Consider the following 27617-nt stretch of genomic DNA (forward strand, 5'->3'; position numbering starts at 1 on the left):
CTTTGTCCCAGCTTACCCTTCCCGCTCCCTGTGTCCTCAAGTCCATTCTCTATGTCTGCGTCTTTATTCCTGTCCCGCCCCTAGTTCTCCAGAACCTGTTTTTTTTTTTTTTTTAGATTCCATATATATGCATTAGCGTATGGTATTTGTTTTTCTCTTTCTGACTTACTTCACTCTGTATGACAGACTCTAGATCCATCCACCTCAGTTCAAATAACTCAATTTCCTTTCTTTTTATGGCTGAGTAATATTCCATTGTATATATGTGCCACATCTTCTTTATCCATTCTTCTGTTGATGGACACTTAGGTTGCTTCCATGTCCTGGCTATTGTAAATAGAGCTGCAATGAACATTGTGGTACATGACTCAAAGGATCTTTAATAGGAAGCTCTAAGGAAAATATTAACATCTCGATGGATAAATGGGCAAAGAACATGGATCAAAAGGTCACAAAAGAATTGCTATAAATGTCCAAGAAACATTCAAAAATTTTTTAAATGATTAATACTTATTGCTGCTAATGTGAGGAGCTGAAAACACTCTCATACAGTGCCAGAGTGTAAATGAATACCTTTGACCATGTCTAAGAAGAAGTATAAAAATGCTGTCCTTTGACTTCATCTACTATCATGTAGAAGCAACTGAGAAGATGGCAAAAGATAATGCAAAGCATGAATGTTCAACTACAGTTATACATCCCCAAGTGCAATATATACAGTCATTAATTAATCATGTTTTGAAGACGATTTAATGCCACAAGGAGATGCTCCCAGTCAAGTGAACATAAGTAAGACACAAAACTATATCTACACCACGGTCCTGATTCTAAAATGTAACAATATAGATGGGAAAAAAATGGAAAGAAAATATACCAAAATGTTACAGTGGCTATCTCTGAGCATTAGACTAGGCAACCTTTATTTTCTACAATAAACATCAGAATAAAGTTTATTTCTGAAAGAATAAAAATAAAAACAATGATTGACAAGAAAAACAAGAAGCCAGACACATTGGACATAGCCTTCTACAGAAATGAAGAAGACTGCCTTTTCTGTCCCTCGGATGTTCCTGTACTATCTTAGGGACATCGCGGAGTGTCTCATAAGACACCTCCTCTTCTCAAAGGCATCTCAGAACCATCTCTCCATCAAACCTGGCTAATTCCTTCTCTGCTCCTTCCACTGTGGCCTTCTCCCACTCGACTCTTCCAACCTCCTTCTTCCTCCCACTCAAAGTCTGGCCACAGCCAAACAATCTCAACACAGGAAGCAGGTCTGGAGGGAGGTCAGCATGCTGAGTGATTACTGAGGGAATGATGTGTGTTTCTGCAGTAATGCATTCTGCTCTGTGAAATCATCATTTCATAACACTAACCACATTGGGAAGACTTTTCTCAAAAAAACCTACACTCTTCAAAATTCTTGCAAAACCCACTTGCCATGATGATGCCAGAAGTCCACGCCTCCTTTACCAGCATAATTCAGGGAGCTTTCCTAAAATCATTGAATTCAGTCTCTTAAGGGTATTCGCCTAATGTTTACTGGGTACCACCTAGGGTTCTGGGAAATAGAATGTGGGTATGGGAGATTGAATAATGTCCCGAGAGTTGTCCACATCCTAATCCTGGAACATGTGAAAATGTTACATTACACAGCAAAGGGATTTTACAGATATGACTAAGGTAAGGATCTTGAGATGGAGAGGTCCAGTACAATCACCGGGGTCCTTATAAGGGAAAGAGGCAGGAGAATCAAGAGAAGGAGCAGTGATGAAAGATGCAGAGGTCAGGGTGATGCAGGGCCACGAGTCAAGGAATATGGGCAGCCTCTAAGAGCTGGAAAAGGCAGGGAAACAGATTCTTCCCTATATTCTCCAGAAAGAACAAAACCTGGCTGACCTATTTTGAACTTTTATTTCCAGAACTATAAGATAATAAATTTGTGTTGTTTTAAGCGACTGAATTGGTGGTAATTTGTTACAACAGAAACAGCAAATGAATACAATGGAATTCAATGAACTCTGGAGCCTTCCTTTATGCCGCCATACTGAACACTTACTGCCATTAAAGCAGTTCTTGTTTTTGCCAGAATTTCCCAAAGTGTGTTACAGTGAATGCAAGTCCTACAAGCTATTCCACAATTCTAAAGAGTTCTCTAGTTAGATAAGTATCCTGTATCACCCTTTTGGAAATTCACAGTGTACTTTGGCATCTTAAAGACTGAGTAGTCTTTTTCACTTTGATTAATCCAGAATTTTCCAAACTTACTTGGCCATAGAAGCTTTTCAACATCTATTTACATCAACATCATTAATGGCAACAAATTGCTTTGCAACCCTGTCATAAGGATGAATCCCACTGTTTAATCTACTTCCTATAATTTAAACAAGTTTAGCAAACTGGTCAACTCTATGAATCTCTATGACACTTGAAACATGCTGTATTTTTAGCTCTCCTCGTAGGTGGCATTTTTATCTCACCAAACAGGAAGTTAAGTTCCCAGAGGGCAGGTGTACATCTTTACAAACCCATCTTCCCTCAGGGAGCTAATATTCCAGTTGATGGGACAGGCACACATTCATATGAAAAAAGACATTTTGGAAAGGCAAATAGAGGATTTTTGTTACCTAACTTGACAGAAGCCAGAGCATACAGCTACAGTCTCCGCCCTCACTGCCATGGCCTCTTTCTCCCCTCCATCATTTCCCTCTCCTGCTCTTAATAAATCAAAGTCTGAAGTCTTGATGGTGATATTTCTTTGATTTATAAATTATTGTACTGGTACAGCTGGATCTTTGGGGTCATCACTCCACCATGTAATAATATTGTTAGAGTATTAGTTATTCCCCTATTTTCCAAAAGGGAATAAGTAATAGTTCAGCATGCAGTACATTCTTTTCTAGTCCAGCTGCAAATGACTGATACTGTTGTTATCCTTGCAAAGTATTTTTTTGCAACTTTCTAGTCTCCCATCATTATAGGGAACACAACTATGCAAACATTGCTTCAGTTTTTACAAGAAATCAAGTAATTTTAAAACAAAAGCATAGAAAAACATCAGCAACATGTATTTTAATGATAAAATTAGCCAGCATAGTACCCCCTTTCCAATTAATTTTCAACTCAAATCAATGGAATTTCAAAGCACTCCATATTTATTTTTAAAATTCAAGTAGGAAAACAATCTGAGGCATTTAATAAATGTTATAAATTATAATACATTACCATGAGAAAATCCATCAACTCTTTTTATGTATTACTGAATATTCTATACAACCCACCATCCTGTAACAATTAACTAGGTTTAGCCAGAAGAATAAAGCTAACTCCTGAACTTGAAACGATTTCAACAACACAGACAGGTCTAAGTATAGCTGCAGTAAACCTAGGGAGAGAGCTTTCTCATGCCATGCCCTTCTTTGCAGTAATGGGGAAGGTTTGATGCCAGAGGGAGTATGTTTTGTTTTATCTTGTCCTGTTAATATATTAATTCCAAGTTCATTATCAGCTGTTATGACACAGGGATATCTTTACTTCTTCAGATTTACTTATCCTGTGTATAATCAGTGATGCCAGGACCCTCCTCTTAGGGTGAACCATGGCCATCACCCCTAGTGTAAGTTTAAAGTCCTAGACATCACACATCTAAGGACCAAGCCCTGGAGGGGAAAGGATGGGTGGGGACTGGATGATGAATCACCAATGAAAGCCAAGAGTCTGATCACTTTTGTGCTTAGAACTTGTCAGTGGTCAGTGCTCTGCAAACAGGAGATGTAGAAAGGATTCATATTCAGTGGCCACCTAATGGTGTCACAGGATTTTGAACTGTGAAGACACAAGTAGTTGCTTCTTGGTGCCCAAGAAGATTGCTACAGGTTTCAAGGAAAGAGTGTATTTGTCATCAAAATTACTTCATTCAAAGACAAATACCACATGATATCACTTATATGTGGAACCTAAAAATAGGATACAAATAAACTTATTTACAAAACAGAAACAGACTCACAGACTTAGAAAACAAACTAATGGTTACCAAAGGGGAAGGAGGGGTATAAATTAGGAGTTTGGGATTAGCAGATACACACTCCTATATATAAAATAAATAAACAAGGTCCTACTGTACAGCACAGGGAAGTATATTCAATATTCTGTAATAACCTATAATGAAAAAGAATCTGAAAAAGAATGGATATATGTATACATATAGCTGAATCACATTGCTGTATGTGAGAAACTAACACAACATTGTAAATCAACTATACTTTAATTAAAATTTTTTTTTAATTAAAAAAAAAACCATGACAATGCAGTTGATGACAGCCCCCGAATACCACTTTACGATTCCCTGAGTCTTCTTCAACTGGAAGTAACTAGTATCCAGATTTTGGAATTTAAAAATTCCATATTCTAGTATTTAATTTTACATTTAAACTTTATAAAAACTGTATGTTTGCCATAACCTTCTGCAACTTACTTTCTCACTGAAATTACTTTTTTAAAGATTCACTTTTATTATATAATTCTCCATACCAACTGTACTTCAATTTAAAAAATAAATTAAAAAGAGACTACTTCATTCAGTAAGCATTTCTAAAGTACCTCTTAGACCCCAACCACAGAGCCACAGGGAAACGACACCTGCCTGCTGGTTGGGTGAGTTTCACTGAAGAGTAGGAGTATTAGCTTGAAGCATAGAAACCTAGTAAATCATTCAGACAACCCAAACAGGACAGAGATAGGTCAGAGGCAAGATGGATTAGTCAAGTCTCTTTCAGTGAAAAGAAACAGAACCCCAGTTTTCAAACACTAATCAGAAAAGGAACTTTAATGGAAGGGTACTGAGGCATCCTCAGAGTCTGAGGAAGGGCAGCACTGCCCAGACGCCCACAGGGTCTCCATCGTTCCTCTCTACTTGTCCTTGTCTCCTTCTCTCTTTCCAGAGGCAGATATGTTTTCCATAAATATGGCCAATCACGCATGGCTCCTACCAGCTCTAGCAAAGTTCCACCCTGTCATCCCTCATCATGCAAACAGCAGAAACTTAGTGTCCAAACACGCACATTAACTGTTCTTCTGTCACGGTGCTTTTGAGTTCAATCAAATAAGTGTTCATACTCTTTGTAAAGGTGCCTTGATTTCTGTTGGACAGCTTGTCTTTCTTAGAGATATAAAGGCATTTATAACATACCATGATTAAAACCATGCAAATAAAAATATGTGCAAGCAAAAAAGACTGGAGGGAAAGACACTAAAATTCTAAATTATATTTAAGAGATGGATTTTTTCTAGTGTCTTTTCTCCTAGTGTTTTGTAATATGATTATTTTAATAATGAAAAAAATTTATTTGTATATTTAAAAATTATTTTATATTTTTGTAAATGCTTAAAATGTCTCTAATTCTAAGACATGACTAATGTAATCTATATTTTGGTGACTAAAAATAGCAATTTTTAAAACAATATCTTTTCTTTCTTAAAAACTGGAAAAGATGTATCTTTTGCTATGTATAATAAAATAGAAAATCACTATTAATTGTGAATGTCTCAGGACCTTGAGAATTTAAGGAAAATCAAGTTAATACTTTCATAATCTAATTTCAGTGCTCACCAACAAAGGAGTATAACCTAATAACTACAAAAAAAAACCCAGACTTGAATACGTGAAATAATCAGCATAACCACATACAAACACAAGTCAGGGGTTAAAATGCTGTTGCAAAATTATTTAAACACTGTTCATTAGTCAAATATTTTTCAGCCTTAAAAAGGAAGGAGATTCTGACATATACTACAACATGGATGCACCTTGAGGATATTATGCTAAGCAAAATAAGTCAGTCACAAAAAGCAAATACCATATGATTCCACTTTTATGAGGTACTGGAGTAGTCAAATTCATAGAGACAGAAAGTAGAATGATGGTGGCCAGGGGCTGGCAGGAGGGGGAATGGGGAGTTACTGTTTAATGGGGACAGAGTTTCAGTTTTGCAAGATGGAGAATTCTGGAGATGGATGGTGGTGATTGTTGTACCATGTAAATGTACTTAATACCCCACTGAACTGTATACTTAAAAATGGTTAAGATAGGTGAAAAAAAGTTTCCCTTAGAAAAACTGTTATTGATTAACTCTGAGAAAGGCAATAAATACTCCCCAAAGAGATTAAAGAATGAAATTTACAATGTTAATAATTTTTTTTTTTTTTTTCGGTACGCGGGCCTCTCACTGTTGTGGCCTCTCCCATTGTGGAGCACAGGCTCCGGACGCGCAGGCCCAGCAGCCATGGCTCACGGGCCCAGCCGCTCCACGGCATGTGGGATCCTCCCGGACCAGGGCACGAACCCGTGTCCCCTGCATCGGCAGGCGGACTCTCAACCACTGCGTCACCAGGGAAGCCCTCAATGTTAATAATGTTAATGACCTTGGATAATCCATATAAGCAATTTTCCAGAGACAATTGTTACCAATTAAGAAAGTTAAAATACACATATAAGCAGGCCTTTCCCTGGCTTGTTCCATCAGATACAGAAGCAGCCTTAAGAGATGTATCTTTATGAAAATAGACTTGGTTACCTTCCATCTTGCAAGGGCCACCACCTGGAATTTCATTTCCTGAACTGAGACATACCCCATTAAGTATCTGCCATGAGATTACAAAACATACAAGAAACAAAAATCTTAGTCTTTGCACGTTTACGACAAATTCAGGTTGTTTGACTACATGTGTATTCAGATGGTCAAAAGTTAGCAAGTCCTAGAGAGAACAACCTGGTGGTTGCCAAGGGGGAGTGGGTGGGGGAGGGATGGAGTGGGCGTTTGGGGTTAGCAGATGCAAACTGTTATATACAGGATGGATAAACAACAAGGTCCTACTGTATAGCACAGAGAACTATATTCAGTATCCTGTGATAAACCATATGGAAAAGAATATGAAAAAGAATGTATATATGTATAGCTGAGTCACTCTGCTGTGCAGCAGGAATTAACACAACATTGTAAATCACAAAATTGTAAAATACTTTAATTTTTTAAAAAGTTCTAAAAAAAAAAAAAAAGAGTTAGCACGTCCTGGGGACAGAATGTAGATTCAAATAGAGGAAGGTCCTTCCAGAGAAGACAAGACCTGGGCTGGCTCTGGAGGAGGGAGAATGCAGCCTGGCAGGTGACAAGGAAGGGCCACGTGCCACCAGTTAAAAATAAATGACATAGGAGTCCACACAAAGGCTAGGGAGGGACGAATGTGGAGAATGGCAAACCGACCAGCCAAATTAAGGTCAAGGACAAACATAAGGCAGGAGGGGACGAGAGCAGGAATGGCCTGAGTGTGAAGGCACAGGCCCAACTCTGAATTTGATAGAAGCCAGTGGTGGGAATGCACCTGGCTAGTTAGAGGGGAACAAAGCAGTGGTTGCAAAGCCGGTCAATGAAAAACAAAGGTAAGTCAAGGAGAAACCAAAAGGTAATGAGGGTTTCCCATTCTTGAATGCAAGCTACTTACAGACATGTTTCAGTAGAAGCATGGTGAACACCGTATATACCAGTTATAAGGAATTTTCCATTCTGAAACTGCTCCCAACTATTTTCATGGGTTCACACATGCAGGACCCATTTCTGAAACCAGGGCAGGCCACTGTCACATTAAAATTCAGCATGCCGTACCACTGCCATTTACCATTCCCTGGAACAGGCGATGGCTGATGGACAGAAATGGGCTTTTCCACAGGAAATTCCTAGGACCAAGTAAACTCACACTGGAGAACACCAGGGGAGAAAACACGGCAGCACTATATTTTAGCTCAGCAGGGTAAGTAGCTAAATTATTCCGCCTGCTTATTAATAGATCAATGTTAGTCCAACAGCTCCAATTTGCAGTGGAATTTTTGACATTCTCTCCTGAAAACTGAATGTCAGGTTAATGGTTTTCTGCACAATACCTGTCCACAAATTCTGTGACTATTCACATTTGCTTTAGAGACGTAAGTGAAGATTTTTCAAAATACGGTAGGCAGTTTAAAGAATATTAGCCTTACCTTCTAGCTAAATGCTATACATATGAAAATACCAAAACTCAGTGGAGGCAATATACATATTGGTGAGACTTTCCTCCTAAATGCGAGTTTTAATAACTACTGTAACTATGGGGCAAAAGAGAAGATGAAGTTAAATGAAAAGTAGGAGGTTAAAAAAAAGATACTAACTTGGTTTTCAGGTTCTTAGTGGGACTAATTGCTTTGACTTAAAACTAATAATTATAGAGATAGAAATAAGAAAATCTAGGCACTCAAGTGGACATGAGAAGAATAAATGAGCAAAGAAAAGAAGGGAGGAGGAGGGAGGGAGACAGGCAGGGAGAGAAGAGGGGAGGGAGGGAGGGAAGGATGAAATTAGACCCCTTTGAACAAAGTATCACAACTTAATTATTTAATATTCTTACTTAGACTATTGAAAATCTTGTTTAACTCTTTAAGAAATAAAACTTCCGTGGGTATACTGTGCAACCGTAGCTCAGGGACCATGCAATATTTACTCCTAGTCTGAAAAGTCTTTGTATTAATTCTTGATTTATTAATCAAGAATTTATTAATCAAGAATTTATTAATCAAGACATAATACTCAAAAAACAGAGGGGTAGGTAACTGGACAGTGAGAGAGCTACACAGGTGCCTCATTTACAAATTGGCAACCCTCACAAAAGTTTAACAGTCCCAACATTATTCTGCTTTTGAACTTTTAGTTATAAGTTTCAAAGTCTGAAAGGTACTTTATTACCAAAAAATGGCATTTTCTGCCCCCTTGTGCATCTGTGTACCTATTCTACAACTGTTCTGAAGCATTCTTGTACTTTTAAAAGTGGACCCCGTGATTTATCTATGAAGTTTTTCAGTCTCAATCCATGGCAACCCTTGCACTTATTTTTCCTAAAGACTCAAAGATGTGTTTCTGAGTTATGTAATAATGAACTTCATCCTTTTGTACAAATTAAACCAGGAGTCATAAAGCAGTAGGTAAATGAAAAACTGAGTTAAAAAAAAACACACACACAAAAACAACTGACCAAATCTATAGCAGGCTCAGCTTTTTTTGAGAGAGAGATTAAGGTGTATGCAGTCGACTGGTATGAAGGTCACCCAACAAAATGTTGCAATCTTAAAGTGCTATTGACATGCAGAGCGTGTTCAGCAGCAGCCTGGAGCAATCCATGTGACTCTTTTCGTTTGCTCATTACTATCTCACCCCCAAATCATTCATACATGTACATGAGGAGGGTATGTTACAGTTGCAATAAAATATTTTAAAAATTAGGAGAATTCTTCTCTTTAAATTGAAATAAAAATCCTGAATATAACTTTTTAAAAAGTTGCCCTCCCCATCTCCAGCTTTTGTTAGAGGAAAAGTGACCTGAAACCTCAAAATCCCGCCATTGGTTTCTGCACGATAGATATGGGCTTTGACAAATCCGTCTTTTCATGACTCATTACCTGCCTGCTGACAGTGTTGAAATCACCAAATTGTTTCAGTTGGAAGTTTTCTGATTTTCACAGGAAAGAGCTGAAAGCCACAAGCCACCAATGCCCGTGTACCTTGAGCTTTCTAAGTCAATATGTCGGAAGGAAGCGCTTGTCGCAGGGCACCTCCATTCATCTCCCACCTGCTGCTGACCTGCAGTTTCCCTGTTGGCGGAGACAGCTCCTTGCAAAGCAAATAGCTCCCCTCTCTGCATGGAAAGGCTCATCTGCTCAGTCCATATTGCAAGCACGAAACTCCCTGAGAGCCATTTAGGGAGTGAATCAGACTCAGCCGATAAGCACAGAGCTGACCTTTAAACCCCAGGCTCTAATAGAGCATGAGGATATTTCACTCCGTGTTTGCTCAACAGTCCCAGGGTCACGAGGGTCTGCGTTGACCGAGGTGGGGCGAATCCAGGAGCCTGGGCCCGGCACCCACATTGCACCAGATAGAACCCGATAGAACGGGGTAGGGGGCTGGGCTAGTGGAAGGCCCACACCCCAGTATCACGGCTTGAACACTCTCTAGCATCTAGGGATATCACGGGAGTACACAAGTCTGCTGACTGGCTCTTAGCTACCAATGTTGGAAGAAACGAGAAACAGCTTTTTCTTCCTTGCTTTCACCTTGTCATAGTGCCATACTGAGTGCTGGAGCTTGAGGCAAAAGTAGAAATTGGGAATACTTCCCCTGGCTTTATTAAAAATAGATTTTACTCATCACGGATTTTTGGCATGTGTTTTGATTTTACAAAATATTGCATTAAAATAATATTTATCTTACTTACTTCATTTTTTGGTGCCCAAAGCAAATGCCTCACTTACCTCACCCTATTCTTGGCGTTGCTCTGTCACCTCACTGCTCCCACCTTCCATCTTAACCTGAAAATGGAAGCAGATCCAGGCAGGGTGGTTGCGATGCTTGCAGTTGAGATAAGAAAGGAAGAAGAGCCCAAAGCATCTCCCATGTACCAGGTACTATGCTAGGTATCTTAGGTACATTCTTTTTTTTTGCGGTACGTAGGCCTCTCACTGCTGTGGCCTCTCCCGTTGCGGAGCACAGGCTCCGGACGTGCAGGGTCAGCGGCCATGGCTCCCGGGCCCAGCCGCTTCACGGCATGTGGGATCTTCCTGGACCAGGGCACGAACCTGTGTCCCCTGCATTGGCAGGCGGGCTCTCAACCACCGTGCCACCAGGGAAGCCCCTTAGGTACATTCTTTTTGTCCTCACCTATGAGGAAGGTATACTAATCTCCAGCTGAGGAAGTGGAGGCTTCAAGAAACATTCTTCCCACTTTCCTCCATCTCAGGAACTGGCCTTGCAAGCTATCTGGCACTCAAGACAGAAACCTGGGAGTTGTCCATAATCCCCCCTCTCCATCCCAATGAATCCATCACCAATACTTGTACCTGTTCATCTACATAGTAAGTGGGGGACCAAAAGATGGTCTGTTTGATGACAATTTCCATACTCTTTTTGCTGTATCTGCCCCCTCTCCAAGGAAAGTCAGGATCACTGTGTTGTTTTAATAGCGAAGTCCTGCACTGGCCAGTCGAGGAAGAGGTTAAATTATTTCCAAGTGCTGACTGTTTTACAAATTTACTCAGTACAAGTGAGCGTGATCTTGAATGTAAGCTCTATCTCTGGCCCAGGACATTGCTCTGAGCACCAGATTCCAGCTGCCTGGTGTCCCCACTTGTATATCTCATGCACATCTCAAACTAACACATCCAAAACAAGATTCTTGATCTTCCTTCTCCTCAAACCCTGCTTCTCTTTGGTTTCCTCCACCTCAGGACCTGGCACCATCTACCACTGGGTACTCAGGCCAGAAACCTGGCAGTTGTCTTTGACACCTCTCCCCACTTCCCCATCTAAACCATGGCCAACACCTGTCCATTTAAATAGGAAAACAATACCAACAACAACACTGACTAAAGCATTCACTACCTGCCAGGTACTCTTATGATGCATAGAGAACATTATTAACTCACTCAATTTTCACAACAACTCTATGAAATGATTCTGTTACAGAGAAGCTCATTTGCCAACGGTCATACAGCTACTTAGAGGGGGAATCAGTATTCTAACCTAGTTCATCTGGCTCTAGAACACACACTCTTAACCATGATGCCCTGTCTACAAAATAATCCCAAATCCATTCACCTTCTCAGTTTTCCATTGCCCCATCTTAGTCCAAGCCACCATAACTACTCATTCAGGCAACTGCAAAAGCCTCCTAAATGGTTACCTTGATTCTACTTCTACTTCATTTCTACACATCAAATCTTCATGAAGCAGACAATATGGTCTTTTTAAAGTTTATGTCAGATCATGTTATTTCCTCTGCCAAAGCCCTTAGAACCTTTCCACTACTTTCTGAATGAAATTCAAACTCCTCAATGTGGGCTACAACCCCCTATGTGGACAGGCTCTTCCTAGATTTTCTCACTTCCTACCTTTCTATCCCACTAGCCTTCTTGCACTGCCTTGGACCTAGCACATTCTTTCCTGCAATGCCTCCTTCCTCCCCTGGCTGGTCTATCTGATCCTCTATATGTCCCAGGCTACTTTCCTGACCCCTCAGCCTAAAATAGGTCTCCACATTACTCTCTCTTAGCACCCTCTTCTTTTCCCTCATAGCAACCTTAAAATTTGTAACTCTACATTCATTTGTGTTTTTACTTGTTTATTGCTTGTAAGCCCCAAGAGGCACAATCAAGGTCTGTTTTATCCACCACCTTACCCCCTGCCCCTACCCCAGAATCTGGAATATAAACAGTGCAATTATTTGTTCAGTGAATAAATTAATCCTGGGGTAGCTCTTTTAAAGACTTCTACAAGTTAACTGAAGAAGGCACTTAAATAATTAACATCACTGATTCTTAAAAAGAAAATACATATGTATGTATGTATGTATTATATATTTTTATTACCAACATGTGAACAAAAATTATTAAACCAAATACTCAATCTTTGGAAAAGACATAGAAGGAAACAATAAAAGGAAATCTCTAAAGAATTATTTTTTTAAAGTCTTACAGTATATCTAGGTTTTTAAAAAGTTCTTGTGTTGGGATGACTATCAATCACAATAAGATGAGGATCAAACTCTCAACTGTTCTTATTTAATCCCGATACATAGTGGTGTTCCATAAATATCTATTAATGATAAGCGATGGGCGATTTCGATGACATATCTTTTGAGTACGTATTTCTCTTCGTAACTTAGTTAGAGATTGATTTTCCCACTGGTGCCAAATCTCTTATCAGGAAACAGCGAACCATCCATTGCATATGACTTTCTACGGTTCTGCTGTGTCACAGATGTTTTAGGAATAAAGACAGATTCTTCATGTCTCTGTACAAGAGGTAATTATTTGGCTTGAGATTAAGGTACCTGTTCTTTATGATTCCAATATTTCTAAAAAAGAAAATGAATGCATCCAAAAAATGGAATATGAAATGCGAGAAAAACTACAAATCATGTATCTGATAGGGGAGTTGTATCTAGAATACGCAAAGAATTCAATCATAAGAAGACAACACGATTTAAAAATACACAAAGAATATGAGGACATTTCTCCAAAATAGATAGAAAAATAGCCAATAAACACATGAAAAGATGCTCAACATCCTTGGCCACAAGGGAAATGCAAACCTAAAACCACAACAAGAGATCACTTCATATCCATTAGAATAGTAATAATCCAGGAAAAAAAGAGGAAAATATTCATTATTGGAGAGGATGTAGAGAAACTGGAATCCTTATACACTGCTGAGGGGAATGTAAAATAGTGCAGTATGTTAAAAAACAGTCTGGCAGTTCCTCAGAATGTTAAATATGAAGTTACCATATGACAAAGCAATTTTACTCCTAGGTATATACCTAAGAGAAATGAAAACGTATGTCCACACAAAAACTTGCACACAAACATTCACAGCAGCACTATGCATCACAGCCAAAGCTGGAGCAACCCAAACATCCATCAACTGATGAACGGAAAATAAAGTATGGTATACCCATGTAATGGAATATTATTCAGCAGTAAAAAGAAATGAAGTACTGATACATGCTACAACATGAATAAACCTTGAAAATGTTAAGTGACAAAAAGCCAGCCATAAAAGACCACATATTGTATGATTCCGTAGATATGAAATGTCCATAATAGGCAAATTCATAGAGACTGAAAGAAGATCCGTGGCTGCCTCAGGCTGGGGAGAGAATGAGGCACAGTGGTAATCAGTACCAGGTTTCTTTTGGAGGTGATACCAATGATCTAAAATTAGATGGTGATGGTTATATAACTCTATGAAGAATTTCAGTTCACTTGAAATGAGTGAATTGCATTGGTATGTGAATTATATCTCAATATAGCTGTTATAAAACGAATGGAATACAGTTTTTACAACACTTTAAAACTGGACCTATGCTTGGCATTTACAAGGGTAGGTGTGGCTTAACTAAAGAGTATCTATAAATTACTTTCAAGCACAGTAATGAATTTTAGATGAAATTTCCCCATAAAGAATTCATGGTCTCCCTCGCTTCTCATAATTCCTAGTCTCATATCTTTGTCCTTGCTTAGAGACAGACTTGAAATCACAGGGCCAGGTTTCTAGAATGCTAAAGTGGGACAAGATGAAGAGATGATGACTTTAGAGGAAGGAAGCTAAGATCCAGAGAGAGTAAATATCTTTTCCAAGATCATAAAGATAAGGAGAAGGAGAATCAGAGCTTTCCAGACCAAAGCTGTATTCTTATTTTTCAGCAGCACCATACAGAATGTAGAGTCATGAGTGGCATTTTCCAAAGTGGCCCCAGCCCAGAGGTTTATACAACCGAGTCTCCTGCATGGAAAGGAAATTCCATTCAAAGTATGAGGAGGGCAAGGATGAGGCTGACACAGTGCTCTTGGCCTCTTGAGTTCATTCCTTCAATATGCGTTGACTGAGTGCTTGGCCATGCACCGTGGCACTAAAGACGTACATTTGTTTTGAAGTCAGCAGAAATTAAGAAGCTTAGATTTGGGTCTCTAACATCAAGAGTTAGGCCTTCACCGACATTGGGCTCCTGGGCTGGTCACCTCCATTACTCAGGTCCTAAGTAGAGATGGAGGCAAATGGGGTGTTCAACCTGACTTGGAACTCTCTCTTCCACCTACTCAGCAAAACCCTTCTGTTCCCATGTTCTCTTCTTCCTCATACCCTTGCTTTTGAGACCCCGAGAGATCTCACCGAGCCGGGGGCTTCAGTGACAACACATGCTCTTCTGTCTGTGAGGAACCTGAACTCAAAAATGATTTGGTTTCTCAGTGCTGCTGAGAGTTGATGACACAGCCTAACTTCAGTTAAATCATTACTCTTGATTCAATTTAAACACTGGTATGAACACAATACTTCAAAAAATAATCAGACCAGTCAATCCGTTTAGATAAGAATTTTGACCCCAAAAGTTAATTTTTTACTTCTATATTCCTCTGCTATCTATCCCTTGCAATTTTCCTCTATTTCAGAGAGTCTGAACTGCCTAAGAGAAGTCTGGCTCCCTTCCAAGGGTATATTTTATTAACAGGCCATGAAGAGAACTGTATTCTGAGAGTCAATGAAATACAGGATTGATTTTTACTATTCCATTTCGTCTGGCTGATGAGGAGAAATGGCTATGCTAGGCCTGGGCTGGAGACTCGGGGACACTGTTTTGACATCACTATTACTGCTCCACTCTCTGAAATATATTTTTAAAGCATTTTATCAGCAGCTTCACTGAATTTCTCTGCAAACTATTATCTTCTCACATAAGTCAGTAAGAAAGAAAGCACACGGTCCTTTTAGACTCTCAGAGCAAGTCATTTAAAAGTAAGTTGAAAGAATTTTTGAAGCTTCTAGGAATATGTTCATTCCATCTGTTTTGGTTGTTGCTGGATAGAAACCGTCTTCAAAGCAAACCAGGTTCCTCTCCACTTTGTGGGACTAGGAAACAGAGTTTTGTACATGATAGTGATACATGTGTGTAACTGTGTTCCTCTCATTCAGTAACCAGTTTGTATACTATGCAGGTTTATTTCATTAAGTCTCTTTCAGAGTTTTTATCCATTTGGCCACTAGTTAGCATCCATCCTAGGCAGAGAGTAAAGGGGAAAAGGTGGTGAATTGTGAATCCATCTAATTTCTGATTTGTTTGTCATTCTAGAAGTAGTTTTGGGGAAAAGAGGATGAAATTAATACAGATTGTGGAGTTCTGGTTTTTTGGTGTTACAAATTGGTAAATCTCTCCTAATTGTGGGATTAGTTAGGCTTTATTGGACTACACACTGTTTGGATGAAAGTGAGGGAGGGAGAGGAGGAAGTCTTGAGGGAAAGGAGCTTTCTGGTCTCACACTCCTCTAAGCCAGTGGGTTGGGTTTCCCGGTGAGGACACTACCTTTAGAGAAAAGCTGGGCCCATCTGGGAGCTACACGAACTCTTCAGAGTCATAATGGTGGCAAGCCTTCAGTCATTGCTTCACTGTTTTACAGCAGAGCTTGGCAGACGTTAATGAATCCCTGGGGCATCTCGTCGAATGCAGATTCTGGTCCAGCAGTCTAGGTTGGGGGCCTCAGATACTGCATTTCTAACAAGCTCTCAGGGCTGACTGCAGGGCTGGACCAGGGCCCACATCTGAAGAGCGAGGTGCTAAAGAAATGGAGTAAGATATAAGAAAAGATAACACTTGGAGGCTAAATGACAGTAGTCATTCTGGGCTGATAATACCTGTTAGACAATTTATTTGGGGGTAATTTTTTTGTTCCTAAAAGAGGAAGCGGCTGTGTCTGGCTGATTGCTTTGGAGCTCTGGTCAGCTGGCTTCGCAGGCTCCAGACCCTGCAAGTTTGACAGAAGACTGAAGTTATGGTCTGTAGTGTACATTTAATTGTCTTTGGGCATTAAAAAAAGGAACTTCCTTCTCCCCAGCTGCAATCTCATTGCCTCTCGGTGAGTTAAACATTTTCAACCCTTTCAGGCCCCTCAGTAGGGTACTAGTTCATGCATTGGCAGCTAATAACATAGCTCTTACTTTAAATTTCCTCCATCAAACCTATTGTAAATGGTAAAATCGACTGAGTCAAGAGTCCCCTCCTTCCCTCACAGTGCAGTAAATCTCGTATCGGTAGACTGAAAGAATGAATGAACACCCAGCTGATGACTGAGGAGTGATTTAAGCCCTGGGAGAATCAGACTCACATTGCTCAAAGCCAAAGACCCAACTCCAAACCCACAGTAACATCACAAGAAAGATGATGTTTAGGTAGAGCCTCAGATGCCCATGCAGCATGGCCTTTAATCCTCAAATATGTTACGTATTATACATATTCTAAAGACAAAAGAATTGCTGTACCTAGTTTTTATATAAGTACTTATCATTAAAATATTAATTGAGAATGTATTTATTTGTATTCTTGGAGGCTCAATCCCGCATTTACTTTCCAAATACACTTCGGTCAATAGAGCCGAAGAATTAAATTTCAGCCATTCAATTCTAAGAGATCATTTCAAACCACATACATCAGAGTGCCTGCCTAACACCTTACCCTCTGTCCCCATGACTTTGCTCCTGCTTCCCCTAAATTCAAAGAGATTTCATTTAGCACATCTTCTTAGTGGCATTTTAGAATGTATTACATGGTGCATTCTGTCATTTGCACAGCAAAACAAAAAAGTCAAAATGACAGGCTTATCCACCTCTGATTTACCTACCTAAAATTAAGCTGAAGCTACTATTTCTTTTCTTGTTTTCTATCACACTAAGAAAATGAATCCACTGGTTTAAATTCTAAAGCTAACATCGTTAGGAGCATCAGAGAGTTCAGAGATGATCAGAAAAATTGCACTGAAAACCAATCTACTCTCAACTATATGCATTAATGATGGGAGTAGTGACACAAAAAATGTTTAAACCACTGTGTTGGTTTTATAACGTTCAGGATTTTTTGGGGGGGCACCAGATTCCTTTCTATCTTCCTAACATGTTTTACAGACTAATATTTAAATAATTTGCCTTTGTTCCTTTAACCTACACTAACCTAATAAGCAGGGCAAACATGAAGGTTTTACTTCATATTTCACTAAATAATTGTTGGATATCTTGAGAGTTAATTATGTGCCTGTGAAATAATATCTCAGGAACTATGCTGTAGCTAATGATTCAGTGTCATTATTAAAATGTTTAGGGGGTCCCATCTTGAACTGGCTGGTTCCAGAAAAAATAAGGAACAGGTACAGCATGTAACAAGTGCTTCCTGCCATCTTTGTTTCCATTTACATAGTCAATCTCAGCAAAAATGCCATGATTTTAGTTGATAAGCACTACAGGTCTTCCTCTTACAGGGTTATTTGTATTTTAGCAAAAGATTCCAGAAGATTGAAAAATTGTAATGACTCAAAGGATACCACTCAAATGTGGGAGTCTTCAAGCTAGAAACTGTATCTCTTGAAATTTGACTTTTAATTTTGCATATTTTTTCAAATAGACCATTTTCCAGGCAACAGTACAGATCCTCAGATGGTTCTACAGTTCCCCAAAGGTTAAGAACCATTGCTAACAAAGGCATTTAAATCATCAAGAAAAAACAATAATTCCTCCGAATTGCCTTGGAGAGAGGTTGACCCCAATTGTGGATTTTGGAGTGAGGCAGGCCTGGGTTCAAGTCTGCTTTCCGCCATTCATTCACTGTGCCACCTCAGGCAAGTTACTTAACCTCTCTGAGCTACAGCTCCTTTCTCTATAAAGTGGGGATAAAACAAGTGCCTACTTCATTGGGCCTTGTGAAGACTGAGCGTAATGTCTGTAAAGAGCTCAGCACATAACTACCACACTGTGTACTCTCAAGAAGTAGGAGCTGTTCCTATGATTACTATTACTATGGTTTGTTTTATTAGCTTTATAAAATACACTGTGAAGACAGAGGCTTTATCTACCAAGTAATAAGGCATATTATCCTAATCCTTCTTGCAGTTGGCTAATAAAACAGACATGTGACTAATTAACAATGATGAAGTCATCTTAGACCAAGTCAGAGCTAAATAGATTTGTTCTCTAAAGTGATCTGATTTTATTTACTTTAACTAAAGAATATCTAATGTAGTGACATGAAATAACTTTGGGTTTTAATGATTCACCAGCCTTCCAGGAATTTCCTAAATTATAGAACGACTATGATTTCTATGCTCATGGGTTTCCAGACAGCATATGAAATAAGCAAGGATTTATATTCAGCTGTGTTCAAGACAAACTCTTCGTGTTGAAGAACTGGTACCTTCTCAAATGGCCATGAATGGGACTTAGATGTTACAGTACATCTATAGCACAGATTGCCATGCAACTATCAAAAATAATTTTAAGGAATAATGTTCAATGACATGGAATAAATTCATCATCATATATTAAGCCAAAAAAAAAGTGCACAAAATCATGGGAAGCCTGATCCCATTTTTGTACAAAGATGGCACAGAGAAATGCCTGGAAGAAAATACACCAGCATTTCAATGGTGTGTGGCAAGAGGATAGGTGAGTTTCTACAAAGAGCATTTATTACTTTTGTGATCAGAATAATAATAAAATATATTAAAAATGAAAGGTTACACATTAAAAACTTGTCACTAGTGTGATATCCCGGAAAGGGTCCTAGATGCCAAGTACTTGGGTTCAAAGGCCAAGACACAGGCATATTAAAATGATAACCGGGGCTCCCCTGGTGGTGCAGTGGTTAAGAATCCTTCTGCCAATGCAGGGGACATGGGTTCAAGCCCTGGTCCGGGAAGATCCCACATGCCGTGGAGCAACTAAGCTGGTGCGCCACAACTACTGAGCCTGCGCTCTAGAGCCCATGAGCCACGACTACTGAGCCTGCCCGCCTAGAGCCTGTGCTCCGCAACAAGAGAAGCCACCGCAGTGAGAAGCCTGCGCACCGCAACGAAGAGTAGTCCCCTCTCGCCGCAACGAGAGAAAGGCCGCGCACAACAACAAAGACCCCACGCAGTCAAAAATAAAAATAAATAAAATAAATAAATTTATAAATAAATAAATAAAAATAAAATGATAACCTCAGGCAAATTACCTCCCCATTTGGGGGTCAAATATTGCTCCTTGAAATTGAGAAGGTTTGAATAAATAATCTCTCTGTCTCTTTCCAGTCTGACATTCTAGCATTCTGGATACGTGGACACATGTTGCAGAAAAACTTTTTTGTTTCTCAGGCTAGTCCACAAATGCTAAGTGGTGCCACACAGTGACACTGGAATGGAGTCCTCTTATTTTTAACATTTCCTGCATTGTTGATTTTTTAAATAAAAAGGATGTTATTCCTTTGATAATTAAAAAAGATAAAAGGAAAAAAATTACTTGAAATGAGTCAGGGGCTCAGCATAAATATAGACTCACAAACCAGCTGAACAATTTGGTACATATTGTACCTTTAAAATGGGTTAACATTTTATTTGACCTAAACAAATCAATCCAAAAAAAAAAAAAAAAATCACACAATTGAGAGCCATAGTCCGGAATAAATGACTCAAGTCAAATAGAATAGACTCTTGTTATGAGAAGTAGATGGTTTTCTTAAGAAAAGTCTCAGATGTGAAGTCCTTTGAAATAAATAGAACTATCCCTTGCAGCATTTTGGGAGCAAGGTATCGGTAAGATCACACCCTGATCCAAACTATTAAATGTCAGGAAAATACGTATGTGATTAAAATTGTTTTACGGTAATAAGTAGCAAGGAAATCAGATTACTTGAAGCCACAAAACCCAAACAGAACAAAACACGTTTTAAACTGCTACTTTTGGCCCCGTGTCTAAAACAAATGCACTAAAGCCCACTTTCCAGGAGCCCTGCAAACCAGAGAGGGGAGAACATTCTTCTTTCCTCCTGCTCAGATTCTTCCCCTGGAACTAGTGGGCTCCTCGGCTGCCAATGAGAAGTTTCCTCGAGGTGCTTTTTAAAGGGCATTGAAAGGCAGCGGCAGTGACCCAGAAGCCTGGGAAAAACACCCAGTTTCTCAGGCTACCAGCCCCACCCCCTTCTGGGCAAGGCACCCAGCTGAGTGGAGCTTGTCCCCAGAGCTGATCTGCTTCTGTGCATGAGCAAGAACCATTTTCCACCCACACCGTGTAACCCCGCTCCTGTCCCGGGGGTAGGGTTACACAACCTGACTTCTCTCCTGGACAGTGGGGAGACTCGTCCACAGGATCCACTGGGGCTCAGCTCTTGACAAAGAGATTGCTTTGGCCTGATTTGTAAGAACGTGGACTGTTTTCTGTAGCAAGGGCTGGTGAGAGGGGAGGAAGAAGTATCTGAAACCTTAACAGAATGTTAAACGGATTAAGATTTCTGCATAACTTTGTTAGTAGAAAAAGTTGAAGGAGGTGGGAAAGGGCTCCCTTCACACCATCTCATTTTAAAATTTGATAATAATCTTTACAGACCTGCTGATACTCTCTTTTAAAAGACACAGGTAATTATGTTACTGCTCCATGAAGTGAGTTTAAAAATAATATGCTACACACTACTATATATAAAATAGGTAACCAACAGGGACCTACTGTAGAGCACAGGGAACTCTGCTCAATGCTCTGTAATGGCCTACATGGGAAAAGAATCTCAAAAAGACTGGACAGATGTATATGTATAACTGAGTCACTTTGCTGTACACCTGAAACTCACACAACATTGTAAATCAAGTATACTCCAATAAAAGTTATTTTAAAAAATAAAAATAAAATATGCTGCTTGGATAATTTTCAGTGTGATTAGAAGTAGCTTCAAAAATATACTTGATTTGGGCCTAGAGTCTCATTTAGACAAACTACTTCCCAAGAATTACACAGACAGACTAGGAAGCTGGCACTCATCAAGCATTGCGAACAATTTGCCAAGTACTGATGAACACCCATGGGTGCAGAACTACTCAGGTAGGTTACATTCGTAGGTCACATTGCCACCACATAGGACACTGATAAAGTAATCTGTGAAATAGTATCTTTTATGGAAGAGTTGTTGACACTTTAAAAATGTCTAAGAACACCCTTAAGATATGGCTGCATAAACTTGGTAAACATGGTGCCTCTGACACAAATGCAGATAAAGATAAATCCAGGTCATTAAATTTTGGCCAAATATATCCAGAGAAAAACATAGTTCGAAAGGAAACATGCACCCCTATGTTCACAGCAGCACTATTCACAGTAGCCAGGACATGGAAACCTCTAAATGTCTATCCACAGAGGAATAGATAAAGAAGATGTGGTATATATATACAATGAAATATTACACAGCCATAAAAAAATAATGAAATAATGCCATTTGCAGCAACATGAATGGACCTGGAGATTATCATACTAAGTGAAGTAAGTCAGACAGAGAAAGACAAAGATCATATAATATCACTTATATGTGGAATCTAAAAAAAATGATACAAATGCAGCAAAGGAAAACATAAACAAGATGAAAAGACAACCCTCAGAATGGGAGAAAATATTTGCAAATGAAGCAATTGACAAAGGATTAATCTCCAAAATTTACAAGCAGCTCAGGCAGCTCAATATCAAAAAAACAAAGAACCCAATCCAAAAATGTGCAGAAGACCTAAATAGACATTTCTCCAAAGAAGATATACAGATTGCCAACAAACACATGAAAGGATGCTCATCACCATTAATCATTAGAGAAATGTAAATCAAAACTACAGTGAGGTATCACCTCACACCAGTCAGAATGGCCATCATCAAAAAATCTACAAACAATAAATGATGGAAAGGGTGTGGAGAAAAGGGAACTTTCTTGCACTGTTGGTGGGAATGTAAATTGATATAGCCACTATGGAGAACAGTAAGGAGGTTCCTTAAAAAACTAAAAATAGAACTACCATATGACCCAGCAATCCCACTACTGGGCATATACCCTGAGAAAACCATAATTCAAAAAGAGTCATGTACCACAATGTTCATTGCAGCTCTATTTAAAATAGCCAGGACATGGAAGCAACCTAAGTGTCCATCAACACTTATGAATGGATAAAGAAGATGTGGCACATATATACAATGGAATATTACTCAGCCATAAAAAGAAACGAAACTGAGTTATTTGTAGTGAGGTGGATGGACCTAGAGTCTGTCATACAGCATGAAGTAAGTCAGAAAGAGAAAAACAAATACTGTATGCTAACACATATATATGGAATCTTAAAAAAAAAAAAAAAAAAAGGGTACTGAGGAACCTAGGGGTAGGACAGGAATAAAGATGAAGATGTAGAGAATGGACCTGAGGACACAGGGAGGGGGAAGGGTAAGCTGGGATGAAGTGAGAGAGTGGCATGGACATATATACACTACCAAATGTAAAATAGGTAGCTAGCGGGAAGTAGCCGCATAGCACAGGGAGATCAACTCAGTGCTTTGTGACCACCTAGAGGGGTGAGATAGGGAGGGTGGGAGGGAGACGCAAGAGGGAGAGTATATGGGGATATATGTATATGTATAGCTGATTCACTTTGTTGTACAGCAGCAACTAACACACCATTGTAAAGCAATTATACTCCAATAAAGATGTTAAAAAAATGACACAAATGAACTTATTTATAAAACAGAAACAGACTCACAGACTTGGAGAATGAATTTATGGTTACCAGTGGAGAGGGTAGAGGGGGAAGAGATAGATTAGGAGTTTGGGATTCACATGTACACATTCTTATATTTAAAATAAAATGCCTTTCCATGAAAAAAAAAAATAGAACAATTGGCAGAGATGGAAAAAATAAAAATAATTAAATTTTGGCAGAAATGATCAATGGTGATGACATACTCTTTTATTGTCTCACCTTAATATTTTGATTTACTTACTATAATATTGTTACTTTAGCTTTAATTCATATGTACCTGATATATCTATTTCCATCTCATTACACTCAAATTTTTTGAGCCACTGTGCTTCAGGTAGGATGTCTGTAAACAGCATATAGTTGGAGCTCATATTTTTATGCAGTCTTTCAATCTTTGCCTTCAAACTGAATAGTTTAGTTCATTTACCTTTATTGTGTTTAAATATGTATTTGGACCTATTTCAATTGTTTTATTTTTTTGCTGTTGTTTTCTGTTGGCCATACTTCTTCCTTGGTTCTTTTTTTCCTTCTCTCCTGCTACCTATTGAATTGATTGAATTTTGTTTATTCCCCTCCACTGGTTTGGATGTTATTCTATTTCTACAGAGGTCATCCCCAAATTTGTATACAACCAAAATCTAAAGAAAATCATTATCTCTATCTTTCTCTAAAGTCATACAAGGACTGTGGAAGATATTATTTCCACTTCCTCTTCACCCATGCCATTACGGTGCAATAGCTAAGTTCTATATTATTATTATTTTTTTTTTTTTTTTTTTGCGGTATGCGGGCCTCTCACTGCTGTGGCCTCTCCCGTTGCGGAGCACAGGCTCCGGACGTGCAGGCTCAGCGGCCATGGCTCACAGGCTTAGCCGCTCCGCGGCACGTGGGATCCTCCCGGACCAGGGCATGAACCCGTGTCTCCTGCATCGGCAGGCGGACTCTCAACCACTGCGCCACCAGGGAAGCCCTATATTATTTTTTACACTCATCAAAAATTGTTACTATTACTGTTGTTGCTGTTGTTTTAACAACAGTGCTTATTTAGATTTCCCATTATGTTTACCAGTTTCTTTGCTCACTGCTTTTCCTTGCAACCTACACTTTTTTCTTGGTTCAATTCTCTTCTTGTTCAAGTATATCTTTTAGTAGTTCTTTCTTCAAGGTTAATTAGCCCAGTCTTGTTTATCTGGTGTATCTTGTTTATCTTTTTAATTTACCCTCAGTTTTGAGTTCTCTCTAGCAAGTACAGAATTTGGGGTTGAGGATTTTGCTCAGCATTTTGAAAATCACATTCTGCTGGTATACAGCATCTACTATTGCTGACAGGAGGCTAGCTGGCTGTGAGACGGTGGTTATGTTGCAAGTAATGTTATCCCCACCCCCTTAACATTTGATTGGCTGCATTCTCATCAGGGTGAGTCTCAGTGTGGATTTGTTTTTAGTTACCCCATCCAGGACTTCAGAGTTTTCCTTTAGTCTGAACTGCCTTCTCCTGTATGCTGGGCGAGTTCATCACTGCTATCTTCAAGCTCAGTCATTTTTTCTTCATCTATGTTTAGTTCATTCTTACACCAGACATTAAAAAAAGGTTTTTGTTTTTCTCAGATTTATACTTGCACATAGTTTTAAGTATCAAATAGTTTTTTTAAATAAATTTATTTATTTATTTTCTTTTTTAAATTTTTTGCTGCTTTGGGTCTTTGTTGCTGCACGTGGGCTTTCTCTAGTTGTGGTGTGCGGGGGCTGCTCTTTGTTGCGGTGCACAGGCTTCTCATTGCAGTGGCTTCTCTTGTTGCAGAGCACGGGCTCTAGGAACACAGGCTCAGTAGTTGTGGCACACAGGCTCAGTAGTTGTGGCTCATGGGCTTAGTTGCTCCACGGCATGTGGGATTTTCCTGGACCAGGGCTTGAACCCATGTCCCCTGCACTGGCAGGCGGATTCCTAACTACTGCACCACCAGGGAAGCCCCTATCAAATAGTTTCATAAGATTTGTTATGCAAAACTTCCTTCTGAACTCCTCCTCCCTAGAGATAACCACTCTAAGCTCTTTCATTTATTTAAGGAAAAGAAGGCTTTACCTCCACGTTCACAATAACATGACTGTATCATATGACATTTCAGTTCCAGGCAGTACCTATTTATTCCCCATGAGGGAGGATGAGAGTCAGCTCATCTGTCTCTGTGCCCTTGTGCATCCTTCTGAATTACTTTGTTAGTGGGTTCCTTCTGTTTTTTTCTCCTGTTTTCTCTTCTTGATATTTCTCTTGTTAAGATGTTGGACTGACTAAACTGAGCCTTTATTTATCTTGTTTCTTCTTCTTCTATTTACCATCACCACCTTTTTCTTCTCCTTTCCAGGAGATTTTCTCAACTTTACCTTCTACTTTGAAGACTGATATGATTGGACATAATTCAGGGTACCCCTGATTCAATATCTTAAGTCCTTCTTCTTGGGCTGCTCAGATTTCCCAGAAAAATGCTTTTTTCAAACTACTGCCTGCAGCGTGAAGGCCTGGCTGCTAGGATTCTGGAAACCCAGTGAGGTAGGAGGTCTGGGAGTCATGTGTCCAGTATGCATACATTTATCTAATTCACACACACACACACACACACACACACACACACACACACACACACACAAGACTTTGCCGGTCTGACTACCAGTAATTCTTCAAAACAGATCCAGCAGCACCTGCTCTTGGAAATTCTCCATGATCTCCCCAGTAGACATTCAGACTGAGCTAGCTCCTGGAACCCAGACTTTCCCTCTATCTTTGCAGGTATCCCCCTGCCTTTGTAATTGCCTACTTAGACATCTGTCCTCCTCCAGAACCAGCTCTATCCATTTACTTGGCGCAGTTACTAGCATGTAATAAACTCGAGAGATTCATGAGTTATTAATTCCAGAGTCAGCCCAGTTAAGGGAGCTGCTCATACATGCAGGAGCCAAATGGGAGCCGGGAAAGCACTTCAAGTACGCTCCACTGTCACAGGTCTTTGGCATCAACATTAGTCCTACCCCTAGCTGTGCGACTCCCCAGCAAAATAGGGCATACCAGATAAGCTTGTCCCCTTGGCTGTCTGGTATTCCTTATCATATTTGTACATGTATATCAAGGAAAGCATTCAACCTACTTCTTAGGAGTATAATGAAATAGCTCTGAAAATAAACACTATTGCTTTAAAATATGAAGGTTTCAGATACATGCAAAAATCAAACTATATTATTACTAAGGAAAACTGAGGTATAAGGAAACCAGGCAAGAAATAGCTGCTGGATATAAGAGTACACGTTGTTGACTTATTTAGAAGTGTTGAAGAGCAACAAGCTATGAGCAGGTGTCACAGATAACTGCCTTATCTGTGACAGGCAGAATATTTGAGAATCTGCATAAATCTTCCAGTGAGCAAAGGGGAAATAACCAAACCATCTGACGAAGATTGACACTTCAAATGAATGAAGTCAATGTTTTACACAGTTGTAGAATTTTAAAGTCAGAATATCAGTTAGTCCAGTCTCGTCAAGTTGTGGATGCTATCTGTGACTGTCCCTACAGAGGGCCATTTGGGTTCAGAGAAATCCCCCAAAGCTGATGCCGTGGCACCGTTCCTGGACCCCATACCTGACAGGTAGGTTTCAGTACTTCTCAGTCACACTGTGACCCACCCTAATTTTATCCACTGTGCCTACTTTTGAGTATCACAGAAGTCTACACAACAGACACAAGCTAGATGCTCCACAAATACTTTTGACTCTTCAGAACAACCCTATGAGAAAAGGATGGTGTCTATTTCAAAGATGGAGGAACTGAGTCACGAGAAGTTGTGGGTATCACTAAGGACTCACAGCCATTAAGCACAGAGGAACCAACAGAGGGGAGGCTGTGTCATGGGCTGTTTATGAATTTGGACTCCACATGCCTCAGCATCTAAATCCCAGTTCTACCATGCCCTACCTATGTGACCTTAGGAAAGTTGCTCAACCTCTCTGAACCCATTTCATAAGGTGTTTTGTTATGAGGATTAAACAAGCTAATATGTGTAAAGCATTTGGAGCAGTGCCTGGTACTTGGCACCACAGACATGTCTGTTAAATATGTAAAAGGGTGGCAGAATTATGAATCAAATCCAGGTTTATCTGGTTCCAATGTATACACTCTTAACCAAGACTTCAGCATGTTTATCTCTCAAGTGTTGGAAGGCAGCTACTATATCCCTGAAGTGTTTCTCTTCTCCATATGCTCTTCTTTCCTCAATGGCCCTTAATATTACCTGGTTGCCAGAATTCTTTCCATCCTTCTGGCTTTTGACCTAACTGAAAGAGTCGGACCCCAAACTGCTTCCATACTTCAGGAGGTAACAGTAATCTCCCTAAATTTGAGCAAAGTGGTTCTTCTCAGCATCACCTGGGATCTTGCTCAAGAGGTAACCTCTCCAGCTCCAGTCCAGACCAGCTAAATCAGAAACTC

The 27617-nt window shown here is 39.6% G+C and overlaps 1 protein-coding gene across 36 annotated transcripts in view; it reads right to left on the reverse strand.

Moving 5' to 3' along the window:
* The window catches only part of THRB (thyroid hormone receptor beta), a 380110-nt gene that overhangs the window by 329099 nt on the left and 23394 nt on the right, over positions 1 to 27617 (reverse strand). The window contains exon 2 of one of the 36 annotated variants that reach the window (XM_059064618.2): positions 10331 to 10387. The exons of the other annotated variants lie outside the window; for them this stretch is intronic. The gene's annotated coding sequence lies outside the window, so the exon portion shown is untranslated. The remainder of the gene's footprint in view (positions 1 to 10330; positions 10388 to 27617) is intronic. 36 annotated transcript variants of the gene reach the window in all.

Source organism: Kogia breviceps, chromosome 5 (assembly GCF_026419965.1).
Source record: "Kogia breviceps isolate mKogBre1 chromosome 5, mKogBre1 haplotype 1, whole genome shotgun sequence".
Lineage (NCBI taxonomy): Eukaryota > Metazoa > Chordata > Mammalia > Artiodactyla > Physeteridae > Kogia > Kogia breviceps.